At 40.3% G+C, this 14,097-nt stretch overlaps 1 protein-coding gene across 4 annotated transcripts in view; it reads left to right on the top strand.

Moving 5' to 3' along the window:
• ANKRD6 (ankyrin repeat domain 6) overlaps positions 1-14,097 on the top strand; it is a 213,003-nt gene that overhangs the window by 50,610 nt on the left and 148,296 nt on the right. Inside the window, exon 1 of one of the 4 annotated variants that reach the window (XM_019442854.2) lies at positions 4,134-4,329. The exons of the other annotated variants lie outside the window; for them this stretch is intronic. The gene's annotated coding sequence lies outside the window, so the exon portion shown is untranslated. Of the gene's footprint in view, positions 1-4,133; positions 4,330-14,097 lie in introns of those variants that run through there. 4 annotated transcript variants of the gene reach the window in all.

Here is a 14,097-nt window from a genome sequence, read left to right as displayed (position 1 = left end):
CAGTGATAGTTGGTGTATATATGTTTTCATATTTTACTTTTTTCCCTGAAGTGTCTCATAAGCTGTTTTCTGTTTGTGCGTATTTTTCATGACGGTCACTTAAATGCTGCATTATGTTACTATATCAATAACTTGCTAATTCTATCCTTAATATTGAATGTTTAGTATACAACCAAATACTTAAAATGCATGTTCTTAACTAATAAGATTTATTGGTTTGTTCTGGTTATAAGAGTAATATAGTTCATTATAAAAAAAAAATTAGGAAGGGTGCTTGGGTGGCCCAGTTAGTTAAGTGTCCGACTTTGGTCATGAGTTTGAGCCCTGCATCAGGCTGTCTGCTGTCAGAACAGAGCCTACGTCAGAAACTCTGTCCCTCTCTCTCTCTGTCCCTACCCCACTCGTGCACATGCACTCTCTCTCTCTCTTTCTCAAAAATAAACATTTAAAAACGAAACAAAAAATTGTTTTGATAGGAAGACACACACAGAACTCTTTCTATAACCTCTGTTAATGAACTCTGTGAGCATTATATATTTCCTTCCTGCCTTTTCTTAATGTTTCATTTCTTTGTTGTACAGTTTATAGCTATACTATTTGTATAAAACATATTCATTTTCCTTTGTTTCTAAGTCCTTTTAAGAGAGCATAATAAAAAAAATTTTCCTTTTTTTATAAAAAGTGAAAGGTGGTTTTTTTTTTTTTTTCTCATCTGTAAAAGTAATTTGAAACTGTTACAGGAAATTGGGAAATAATCCCAAACATCCAAATCCTATTACTCAGCAACAAACACCTTCAACATTTTGGTTTATTACCTTGACATTAAAAAAAAAAAATACTTGAGATATTATACCATTAATGGTTCTTAGTGGTCATGGACCCTTTGAAAAAACTTTAAAAATCCAAATTAATAACTCACATTGTGTACATAAATATACTTAACTCTTTTTTTCTTACTAACCATTGTAAAATAAGTATTTGTGTATCATTGTCGATTCTCATGAATCTCTAAATTTGCTGATTGGTATGGGTTGAATTGTGTTTCCCTCAAAATTCATATGTGGAAGTCCTAACTCTCATCACCCTACATTGTGACCTTATTTGCTGATAAGGTCTCTACAGAGGTAATCAAGTTAAAGTGAAGGCACTAGGGTGGATCCTAATCCACATGACAGGTATCTTTATAAAGAGAGGAAATTTGGAGACATACATGCACACAGGGAAGATGCTGTGCAGAGACATAGAGAAGATGGCCATCCATAAGCCAAGGAGAGAGGCCTGTGAGGAGCCCTTCCCGTATCACTCTCAGAAGGAACTGATCCTGCTGGGATTTTAATTTCACAGTTCTAGCCTCAGAACTGTGAGACAGTAAATTTCTGCTTTTGGAGCCATCCACTTTGTGGTGCTTGGTTACAGCAGCCCTAACAAACCAGTACACGGATTTTATCATCTTACGTGATATAGACATTTGGATAAATAATTACTTTGTGTGGGGCACTGTGATAGATGTTGGGAATACCAAGTCAGCGAAGTCAAGTTCCCTGTCCTTAAGGTGCTGAGATTGGCACGTAGAGTATAGAACCCTGGGGTCATGCTATGATGGGCAATGCGTATTAAGTGAAATTTATTAACAAATCAATTCTAGGAGCCCAGAGCCAGGCCAGAGTGAGGCCCCACTTGCCAGAAGTACCACGTGAGCTTAGTTTTGAAGAACCAATAGGAGCCTACTTAACTATTCTATTGTTGATTGAACATTAGGGTGTTTTCAATTTCCTGTGTTTTTGGATTATTTCTTTAGGGTAGATTACCAATAATGCATTACTGAGATAAGGATACTAACCTTGAAACAACATTTTTAGGGCAATGTAATATTCCACCAGATGGAGGATTCCTGGTTTATTGAATCATGCTCTTTTACTGTATAAAAGTTCCCCTGATGTCTGTTTCCAATGTTTTTTGTTGTTATAAATAATCGTGTAATGTATATCTTTTTTTACATATAGGTGTTTCTTTTTCTTTTTTCTTCTTCTTCTTTTTTTTTTAGAGAGAGCATGAGTGAGTGAGGGGCAGAGAGAGAGGGAGAGAGAATTCAGAGCCCAAAGCAGGGCTCGAGCTCACATGTAGTGGGCTGGAACTCACGAACTGTGAGATCATGACCTGAGCCTAAGTCAGAAACCTAACTGACTGAGCCACCCAGGGCACTCCTGCCTGAAGCCTACTTAAAATAAATAAATAAATGAAAGCAACCATGGTCTGCAATTTAGGGTATTTCACCAAATTTTTTTCCTAGCATGTAAAAAATATTATGATACTTAACTTCACTAACAATAAATGAAATACAGAGTTTTAACAAGAATCCAATTCTCTCTCCCCTCCATCAAGTTCTCAAAGATAAAACAGGTAGGAAAATGGGCACTTCCATATGATGTTGGTGGGGGTATAAATTGGAACAATCTATTTGGAGGGTAATTTGTCAGTAATTACCAAAATTGTGAATATATATATATATATATATATATATATATGTATATATATATATATATATATATATATATATATCCATCCATCCATACCTTATGCATTTCCTCTGCTAACTTTAGGAAAATAAGAGTGTCGATAACTTCTATAAACAATGTCATTTGGTATTGTGGTGGTGTTGGTGGCAGTGGTGAGGGTGTCTTTTCCTATGTGAGGAGGCTTGATAAAGTCACATCCGAGTCAGCTTTGTACCCAGAACGGTGCCAAGGGGGCAGTGTGGGTCAAAGCAGTTCTTAATGATTCTCCACAACATAGGCAGAAAGGTCCACTTCCCAGGGAAGGAAGGGCTTTTACCCTTCCGTTTGTAAGCTGGAAACAGTCAGGGGGCCACGCAGGCCCTTGCAGACACATTTGGAAGGCAGTCCCTAGGAACTCCCTCCTTTTCTCTGCTTTTAAAGTCCTAGACCAGCAGTGAGATTCTGCCCTATGAAATATTCATAAAATTCAATTGACCGTAAAACCTTTTCTAAATGTAAGTGCTGTAAGTGATCCAAATTATATTAGCAGCTTTTTGAGAAGTGGAGAGAGAAAGGAAAAGGAATTTAAGGGAATGGGATCCAGGGAGCCAACCTTGGCATTTTCAAACCACAATAAATGGGTCAATGATCTGCATTTTGTAATTTCAGAAATGACTAATGCTTGGACTGTTTTTGAGCATTATCAGAGCGGCCCATCCCAATATAAATCAGTCTTTATACATTACACAGATTTTGTTGCCCCTTTTAAAAATCCATATTTTTATTTCATAGTCATTTTTGTTTCCAGCTCTAAAAATCTTGAGAATCTGTACTCAAGGTGATCTTCTCACATTAGATGCTAAGGAAGTCATGGAAGCTGGTCGGCCTCCGGGTGAGAATGGGAGTCCCCACACATGGCCCTGCAGGAAAGTTCCCTTACCACTGACTCCTTGGGGCCAGAGATTTTCATTGTTAGAAAACTCTCCTGTGCTTATGCAGATGCTGTCTCCATCCAACCATCAATCCTTTGTTCTGCTGTCTGGAGCCCCCAGAATAAATCTACTCTTGGTACCTTCCTTGTGTGGAGGATGGCTGTTCTCCGCCCCCTCCCTGTCCAAATCATTTCTTTCTCATAGGACAGGATTCCTAGAATTTTTGCTCTCTTGGTTACCCAATCTTCTCTGTAGAATAGTATGCAGGCCACCTATTCTCCTTCATCCATCTATGTGTATAATACTGCCTTTCTGGTAATGAATCCTACAAGTAAGTTTGGTTGGTTGGTTTTGGCATCCACATCACACCGTTGTCTCATATCGACTTGTAAACAAACTAAAACCCCAGAGCAGTTACTCTTTGAGCTTAAATGAAAGATGTAGCGTCTATTTCTCTGAAATCTTTTTTCCTTTCGGCTCATTTTTCTCAACCCAGACTGCTTTTGGAATTCTGATTCTGTCATCTTATCTGAAGCATTCATCTCTCCCAGCATGGTGTCAGTCGGACCATTTGAAAAGCCTGCCTGCCCATTGCTGATGTATTTACCTAGGCTCAGGGCTTGAAGAGGGTGACAAATCCCTCATAATGAGTTTGCCAGATGCCTGCTGGCAGCCGATTCAAGGCCCCGTGGAGAAGAGAGAAGGACAAAACTCAGAGCCTTGCTGTCCAAAGGGGCCCTGGCCACCGGAGTTGGAGGAACTTTGGTTTGATCATTGACATGTAAATTGTTGAGGGGCCCCAGGGCTGATCCTCAGCAGACCTTCCCACAAGCTCTCCAACCACACAAAGCCCCAGCCCCGGAAGGGCTGCAGGGAGGCTCCTGAGCATCCTGGCTGCAGAGGTAAGCCCCCAGATTAGCTGTGTTATAAAACTGTTCCATTTGGGGCAGTGATCGTGGGCTGGAAAGTTCTCCCAGCCACATGCAGTGGGAGTGGACTCTTTGGACCTCACTCTGCCCTCGATGTAAACATAGGCCCTATAAAGGTTTTTGAAATGAAAAAGAATACTGAAAAGAAACAATCACATTTGCCCATATGTATGTGCATATACAAGAACTTTTTGAATTTTACCTGAAATTTCTGTAGGATAATTTTATTTTTCTCATTGTGTTTTCTGCAGGCCAGTTCTCTCTCCCTTTTTCTCTCCTTCTCTGTCTCTAAACTTAATTACCTTCCCTCCCCCCTCCCCTTTCCTTGTAGTGACGGTAAATTGTGTAACTCATAAAGGAAATATTGCTATGTGCTCTATATAAGTTAGAGAAACAAGGGGAAAGTCACATACCATTAGAAGAATCACATGAATGAACCACTGCTAAAAAAATGGGGATATGCTGATTTTTTTCCCCTCTGAAACTTCAGTGGACATATCTATGTAGTGCTAATGTCCTAAATGTAACAAAGTGACTTATAAAATTTTTGGTGCTCTTATCATGTAAGAAGGTATATGTCATGCTTTGGACTGATTTTGTTACGGATCCTTTAAGAACTAGCAAGGAATTATTTAAAATATAAGTTTGGATTTTACATTTGGAATGAGTGCTCGATTGAGTTAGAGAAGAATCTTAATTTTAAAAAGTCTTGAAATAAAGAGTTTTATTTTGTAAAATAAATATCCCACATAGGACCCACTTTCCTGACTGCTTGCAGAGATGATGCTTTTAGGAAAACACTTTCTTAATAAAATGCAAATATTTCCAGACCCTGTCCCCCTACCTCTCTGCCCCTTCTCCTTCTCTCTTGCTTTCTCTCTCTCTGTCTCATAGATACTCATCTTTGTAGTATGACTTCAGTACACAATGCATCCTGAAGGCTTGATTGGTGGTTGTTAGTTCAGATACTTTTTTGCTCTTTTTAAAAGTAATTATAGTAATAGAATTATGCTTTTATATTAGAATATCCATAATGAAATTGAAAAAAAAGCTCATTTAATCAGTCTTAGGTGCATAAATCCTCTCATTATAAAGTCTATCTAAAAATTTTTAAAAAATATTTATTTATTCTTTGAGACAGAGAGAGAGAGAGAGTATGAACAGGCAAGGGGCAGCAAGAGGGAGAATCTGAAGAGAATCAGAATCTGAAGCAGGCTCCACTCTCTGAGCTATCAGCACAGAGCCTGACGCGGAGCTCAAACTCACGAACCACGAGATCATGACCTGAGCTGAAGTCGGGTGCCTAACCAACTGAGCCACGCAGGAGCCCCAAGTATAAAGTCTATTTTTAAGTGTCTTATGCTCTAATGAACATAAGAGAGTTTGGTACAGTGGAAAGAACAGAAAACTAAGTGTTGTGAGATACAGGATCTGTGTCTAGCTACCCAAGTGGCGGTGGGCAAATGACTAACTTCTCTGGACCTCAGTGATGGACTAAATCAATGGTTCTCAAGCAGGGGTGGTTCTGTCCTTTAAAGGACACTTGGAAACATGTGTGGGGGGAACCATTTTTAATTGTCACAGTGTATGGGGACACTAATGGTTGAGAACCCCAGAAATTAGAAATCTTGAAATGCTACTTAGCCCAGTGAAGAAGTGTCCCACTCCAAATGCCGATGGCACACCAACCGAGAAACATTCGAGGGGATGATCACTACGATTCTTTCAGCTCTATTTCTCTCAAGTTCGTAAGCAGAGCATTGAAAACATCCGAAGTGTTACTGAACTATTACACTTAGTGTCTGTATCTCACATTTAGCATTAAGCACTGTGTTGTTGGAAGTGAAGTCAGACCCAGTAATGCTGGGGTAAGGCACTCCTGCCATGGCAACTGGGATTCAGAGCTTTATTGCTGGGGTCAAGTCCCTGCTCTAAGCACAGGAAAAAAATACTGATACTGTTCAAAAACAGGTGCAGAGCCAGGCCTGGCTTTTTGGTTGGCTTTGGATTTTCCTTTACATCCTTTTTTCCTCAGAGTGTTGAAGTGGGTTTATTGTGGCCACAGGCCTGGCATCTAGGGCCTGGACTCTTCCGCTGAGAGGAAGGCAGCTGTCTCATCGCACTGCCCTGCTGCAGGGCACCGTCTGTTGGGAAGGGGTCATTGTGGAGGCAGGTGGTGCCCTGAAAAATCTGCCTGCCAGTGGTCAGAGGTCAGACCAGGGGCCTTGATGAGGCAGAAGGGATTTGGGCTGGAATAAAAATTCCTGGATTTCTGAATTCTTAGATTGTTTGGTGTGATTAAATTACTTTTTATTTGCCATTGAAGTGTTATTAAATCAAAGTCTCACATAAAAACTTCTCTTAGGATTGTCTTTTTTGTAAAAGGCAATAGAGATGTGAGTTACAAATCCTCACCAGAAACTTGCTATGATGTTGCACATATATCCAACTCTCAATAACTAAACTGTAAGATTACCTGGAACATATTTTTAAATTGATGTGTTGTTTGTAATTACACAAATAATGTATTTAACTAAAAAAATCAAATAAATAACCAAAAAACCCAGTAAATACTATATATGTGTATGTATGTATATATATATATATATATATATATATATATATATATATTCTCTACTATATAATAATTATTATATATGTGTGTGTGTATATATATGTGTGTGTGTGTGTGTGTGTGTGTATATATATATATATATATATATTTATATATATTCCAGTATATATACCATGCCAGTCTTACAAATTTGACAAAAATGGAGTTCTAGTATGTTATATTTTGTTTTGTTTTTTAAATTAACTAGGCTCTACGCCTAATGTGGGTCTTGAACCCATAACCCTGAGATCAAGAGTTGCATGCTCTACCAACTGAGCCAGCCAGGCACCCCAGTATGTGATGATTTGTATAACCTGCTTTGTTCATGTCACATTATCTCATGAGCACATTTCTCTAACATAGATACTACATAATTTTACATGACTGCTGGTGATCCATTGGAAGAATGGAATCAAAGAGCACATACTTTAGAGTCAGACTCTGGCTTCCTCCGTCAGCCCTGCCTCTTATTAGCTGGACGGTTCACTTCTTTCTGCTTTGGTTTACTCTTCTGTAAAATGGGGAGAATAATATTACCGACTACATTAGAATGTTTTGAGACTTAAATGGGATAATAGATGTTGAGTGATTAGAAAAGACTCTTGTATAAAGTAAGCACTCAATATCTGAGAGGTACCATCATGTTTTCAGCACTGGCATCATTATATGACCATACCATCTCTGCTAACCAATCCCCTGGTATTTGACATTCTTGCAACTGAATCTTTTTTGACATCCAGAGTTATTACTTTCATATCAGTTCCTCAAAGTGGAATTTCTAGGCCAAAGAGCAAACAACAGTTTGAGGCTTTGGATACATACTGCTGAATTGCCTCCCAGGAAAATTGTCTCAATATTCACTCCTAACAACTTTCCTCTGCTGAAGCAAAAAATTTAGCTTGGCTGGGCGCCTGGGTGGCGCAGTCGGTTAAGCGTCCGACTTCAGCCAGGTCACGATCTCGCGGTCCGTGAGTTCGAGCCCCGCGTCAGGCTCTGGGCTGATGGCTCGGAGCCTGGAGCCTGTTTCCGATTCTGTGTCTCCCTCTCTCTCTGCCCCTCCCCCGTTCATGCTCTGTCTCTCTCTGTCCCAAAAAAAAAAAAAAAAAAAAAAAAAAAAAAAAAAATTTAGCTTGGCTTCCTTCTAATAGCCTGTGTGTTCTGGGACCCCCACCCCTTCCAATAATTGGGAATATAAACTAATTTAATATTGCTCTAGGGCAAGCATAATTAGGGAAATGAATCAGCCACAAGACAAAGTCAATAAAATATTCCATAGTCAAATAAAAAAACAAGGTATATCACCTGCCAGTTGGTATTTTCTGTGCTATAACTTCTTTGTAGATCAAGAATTATTTGTGTGTGAGAGGATGTGAGTGTGTAACCCGCAAGTGGTCTTCACACACTCTTCCCCCAACCCAATTTAACTTGTAGACATACTGGAAGGAAAAAAAAATGTAGGAAATGTGACCAAAGTTGGACATTTAACTAACTGGGCCATCAAGGCACCCTTTCCTAATTTTTTTTTTTTATAATGAACTATATTACTCTTATAACCAGAACAAACCAATAAATCTTATTAGTTAATAAGAACATGCATTTTAAGTATTTGGTTGTATATTAAACATTCAATATTAAGGATAGAATTAGCAACTTATTGATATAGTAACATAATGCAGCATTATGCAGCTTTTAAGTGACCATCATGAAAAATATATAGTTTATAAAACACTGTCAACTCTTCATTCTGTGGTACGTAAACGTTACTTATTTCATTGTGCAGTTTTTACTTTTACCATGAAGAAGTTGTTGCAGGTTGGTATATACAGAGATGGGATCCATAGTGTACTCGTGTCCTCTTTGCTACTTGACTTTGTAGTGAGTGCTGTGGCCCAGGGTCCTTGTTCAGCAGGCCTGTGCTACCAGTTGCTGGGTGATGACTCAGTTCTTCCACACATCATTTCTGTCTGGATGACTGAGACCCCGTGTACGGCACGCCATAGCCTTGTTGTGTATCCAGCATGGTGTTGCTAGATGAAGCTTCTCAGCTATCCACCCACTTGCCTTTGATTTCAAACACAAGTGCAAACATGAACATTTAAACCACATGACCGAACGTAATTATGCGGGAGACATCCAGATGATTCCAAATATGTTCAGTTTAGATTCTCATTAAGAACCCAAAATTCTCATTGAAAATTCTCAAGTTTCTGAAAATCCTTCTTAGAACCTCAGAACTATGCTTGGGAAAGGCTGGCCAAGGTACTTTTGATAATTATTTGTGTTCTAAAAAGAAATGTTGCTTATATTTTTATTATTTTTTTCGATTGAATACTTGATTCATTTTTGCTCAAGAATAGTGACTTTCCAACCTTGGACTATGACCCACTGTAAGAAATGCATTTTACATAGTAACCTAGTATGTACACATACAAGTATAAATACACACACAAGTAAGAAAATTGTTTCCTAAAATATATGCAGATTTTGATTTTTTCTGTTCTATTTCTTTTTCTTTTAATGCTTATTTATTTTTGAGAGAGAGAAGGAGAGAGTGCATGCGTGTAAACAGGGCAGGGCAGAGGGAGGGGACAGAGGATCCTAAGCAGGCTCTGTGCTGACAGTGCAGACCCAATGTGGGGTTCAAACTCATGAACTGTGAGATCATGACCTGAGTTAGAGTCAGACGCTTAGCCGACTGAGCCACCCAGGCACCCCTTTTCTATTCTGTTTCATTCTTTAAAATGCTGCTTGTTGTCCACTAACTTATTTTCATGACCCATAAATAGGCCATGACCCACCCATACTTTGGAAACTGTGTTCCTGAGGTGGTTTGTTGAGCATGATCTGACTGGTAACCTTGGTGGGGACTTAACAGCCCTTTCATGGTGGAAAGCACATTGCCTTCCTCTTAGTGCTGGGTCCAGGGCAGGCTTTCCATGCCTGGAGCATCACCTCTGGAAGGGTCTCCGTGCCATGGGGCCTGGCAGGAGATGGAGGCAGAGTGCCTTGTGTTGGTCGCCTGGTCACTTAAACAGCTCTGCTTTTGCGGACTTTCATCCTTCTCTGGACTGGCTGCTGCAGCTGGCAGCTCAGCCTGAGAGGGAAGGTTCAAACAAAGACAATAATTCAATTTGAGTGTCCCTGAATCATGTCTTTGTCTCTGCTCTTGACAGAACAGAAGGAAGTTGTTCATTATTAAGGATGCCAGCTGCCCATGGATTGATCTATCTGTGGCCAGTGCTGGCTCACTTTCAAGTACACAGAGAGGTGCCTCCCTAGGTGGTGCATTCTGAAGGGGTCCAGAAAAGATTTTCTTTAAAATGTCTACTGATCCCTGGGTGCCTAAAATGTTATAATTAAGAGTTCATTCTCTTAAATTTTATAAGTTTTTTGGTTTCCCAGAATTCCAGATCGATATAAGAGTGCCTGATTATTCTAGGGGCGACTGGGTGGTGCAGTGTGTTAAGCATCCAGTTCTTGGTTTCAGCTCAGTCATGATCTCACGGTTCGTGAGTTCGAGCCCCACGTTGGGCTCTGTGCTGATGGTGGGGAGCCTGCTTGGGATTCTCACTCTCCCTTTCTCTCTGCCTCTCCCCTGCTTGTGCTGGCTCTGTCTCTCAAAATAAGTAAACTTAAAAAAATTAAAAATAAAAAGAATACCTTAAGATTGTATCAGATAACATTTAATGGGGATTTGGAAAGCTGCTGAGAGCCAGGGGTGGGGGTGTAGGAGGGGGTATGGGGGGCTTAGAGGACTGTCAACAGGAACTGAGAAGGCTGCAGGCTTGGGGAAGTTTCTGTGTCTAATGGTAACTTGAAGGTCATTTGAAGTTGCTTAGCTCTTTGAATATTTTTGTGAAAATGTTGTGAAGACCTGGTGGCTTGGGGTGGACTTGAGTAGGGCTTAGGGTTGAGGGTACTGATAGCCACCAAAGGTGGCCAGAACCCTTACAGCCACTTGCTACTCAGGGGTTTCATGGCCAGTATCATGCAGGGGTTTGTGGTTTTGTTTAACACATTTATTCCCTGCAAACAACATGACCAAAGTATACTACCCAAAGCTCACATCTTATTTTGTCTGGTCCTTTCTAAGCACCTTGCATTTATGTAGGCATTTTTTCTGAATCTTGGCTTTCCAAGTGCTCAGATCACCATAATTCTATTGCACACCGGTTTGTTTTTCCAGTTGTTGGTTATCATAGAATTTAGGACTGAAAAAGACCCTGGTGATCACCTGGGTCAGTGTTTTTCAAGCTGTTGTTATCTGCCCATTACTGGGTCATTAAAACAGCTTCATGGGTGTTACTGATAGAGACTGTTGGTGGTGGAATGGGTGAGAACCCCAGAAATATTTATCTTCCCTACCAGGCATGGTGTGTCCCAGATATGCATCACCTCTTGGTGAGTAGCGATATTCATGTGGTTCAGATATAGTCATTTTTATTTGACATTTCAGCACCTATTATTTACAGGTACTGTAGTCAGGGGCAGGGATCCAAAGGTGAGTAAGCCATGGGCCCTGCCCTCGAGATGCTCAGGTGAGAGTGGGGGAGATAGGCACAGAGGTTAGTGTGACAGTGTGGTGGTTGCAGTGAGGAAGATATGTACTTACCTCTTTCCTACCCGGTGAGGTTCACTTTGGAGAAACAGTGGGCCGGCTGATCCCTTTGGACCCAGCACAGCTAAGAAGCTGTAGGCGGTGTCTGAGAGAACAGAAAACCATCTTCTGTGGTCAGAAAATATGACCAGAGAGGGCTTCCAGTGAGAGGTCACAGCTCAGCTTGGCCTGTGTTGTAGTGGGTTGAAAATTTAATCCATGTCCTAATCCCTGGAACCTGGGAATGTTTCATTATTTGGAAAAATGGTTTATTCAGATGTGATTAAGGGAAAGATTCTGGGATGGGATCATCCTGGATTAACTGGGTGAGCCCTAAATTCGATGGCAAGCATGCTTTTAAGCGTGAGGCAGGGGGAGATTTGATGGAGACAGAAGGAGAGGAGACCATGTGACCAGGGAAGCAGAGATTGGGGTGATGAGGTTGCAAGTCAAGGAATGCCAAATGCTGTGGCCACCAGAAACTGGCAGAGGCAAGGAGGAATTCTCCTCAAGAGTTTCCAGAAGGAGTGCAGGCCAGCCCACCCCTTGATTTTGGAGTTGTGGCTTCTAGAACTGTGACAGAATAAAATTCTGTTGTGGTAAGCCACCAGGTTCATGGTAATTTGTTATGGGAGTCCTGGGAAACTTTTTTTTTTTTTTTTTTTTTTAAGTCCTCTATCTTAGGGATCCTGGCCAGGGCATAAAATTTTCTGAAAATAATTAAAAAAAAATTTTTTTTTAAATATTTACTTTTGAGAGAGAGACAGAGACAGAGACAGAGAGACAGAGTGCGAATAGGGGAGGGGCAGAGAGAGAGGGAGACACAGGATCCAAAGCAGGCTCCAGGCTCTGAGCTGTCAGCACAGAGCCCAAGATGGGGCTCGAACTCATGGATTGTGAGATCATGACCTGAGCTGAAGTTGGCACTTAACCAAGATGCCTCTGAAAATAATTTTAATATAGAAGAGTAGTCTGGGGGAGGGGGTGCCTGGGTGGCTCATTAGGTTAAGCACCAACTTCAGCTCAGGTCATGATCTCATGGTTTGTGAGTTCAAGCCCCAAGTCAGGCTCTGTGCTGACAGCTCAGAGCCTGGAGCCTGCTTCAGATTCTGTGTCTCCGTCTCTCTCTGCCCCTCCCCTGCTCGCGGTCTCTCTCTCTCAAAAATAAACATTAAAAAAAAAAAAAAAAAAGAAGAGTAGTCTGGGGGAAAAACACTATTATGGCATGATTTTAACATGGAATATAAAGATCCTTATATAATTCATAGATCTGCTTTAGGGAAATCCATAAACTCATCAAAATATGCAAAAATTGTAATTCTATATGCAAACACTTTTTTTTTTCCTGGAAAGAAAAAAACACAGCCTTGATTTCCACAGCCATAACCTGCTAAAGGGAGGATGAATCTGGAGAAAGTACAGAGAAGCCAAAGCCCTATTTGAAAAAAGACAAGCTGTCTGGCTGGAGCACACATTTTGTGAGCAGAAGTAACAGGGGATATAGGGCTGGAAAGTTTGTATCTGACGCTTTGCCTTTGTGGTGATTTGAGTAATGTGTTTTTAAAAGGTCATGTGATAGTATATTGCACTGCCTCTTAGGTAATGGCTTTTAACACTGGGTTACAAAAAACACAGAATGAGGTGGCTACATTCTTGTGTGGATATGGGGAGAGTGTAAATGTTCCCTGGTTATTGTCCCTGGAGAAACCCATACATACCCACTGGAGGATTGCTTTAGTCCCTTTACACATCTTATTCTTGAACTTGCAGTTCTCACTGCATTTTCCTAAAATATATATGTGTGTGTGTGTGTGTGTGTGTGTGTGTATGTATACACACACACACACACACACACACACACACACATATATATATATATATATATATATATATATATATATATATATAATTTAATGGCTTTTAAAAATATATTTTAGGGGTACATGGGTGGCTCAGTCAGTTAAGCATCTGACTCTTGATCTCAGCTCAGGTCATGATCTTGCAGTTCGTGAGTTTGAACCCTGCATCAGTCTCTGTGCTGACAGTGCGGATCCTGGTTGAGATTCTCTCTCTCCTTCTTTCTGCCCTCTTCCTCTGCTTGTGTTCTCTCTCTCTCAAAATAAATAAATAAACTAAAATAAAAATAAAAAATATATATATTAACTAAACTCTACGCCCAGTGTGGCACTCGAACTCAAAACCCTGAGATTAAGAGCTGCATGCTCCACCAATCAAGCCAGCCAGGCGCCCCTATTTTCATGGCATTTTATTTCCTGGAAATAATCAATTAATGTATAATCATTCCTGGAACGTGTAGTGAACATCTTTGAACCAGATGAAAAAAATCATGTTCCTCAACACAGAACTAGTCTATGGTTTCAGAGACTCGGGGGGTTCAGATTCTAGAACAGACTCTCCCACATCATGCTCTTCTTTGAGAAGAACTGGAACATTTGATACCTTATTCTTTTCTTTAACGGGATAGAAATGAATACATTTGGGGATCAAATTAAGTTTTATTTCTTTGGGT

The sequence above is a fragment of the Panthera pardus genome, unplaced genomic scaffold (assembly GCF_024362965.1).
Source record: "Panthera pardus isolate Hobbes unplaced genomic scaffold, ASM2436296v1 HiC_scaffold_17, whole genome shotgun sequence".
Taxonomy (NCBI): domain Eukaryota; kingdom Metazoa; phylum Chordata; class Mammalia; order Carnivora; family Felidae; genus Panthera; species Panthera pardus.
The sequence above is the reverse complement of the archived record's forward strand: the minus strand, read 5'-3'. Positions and strand labels throughout refer to the sequence as shown.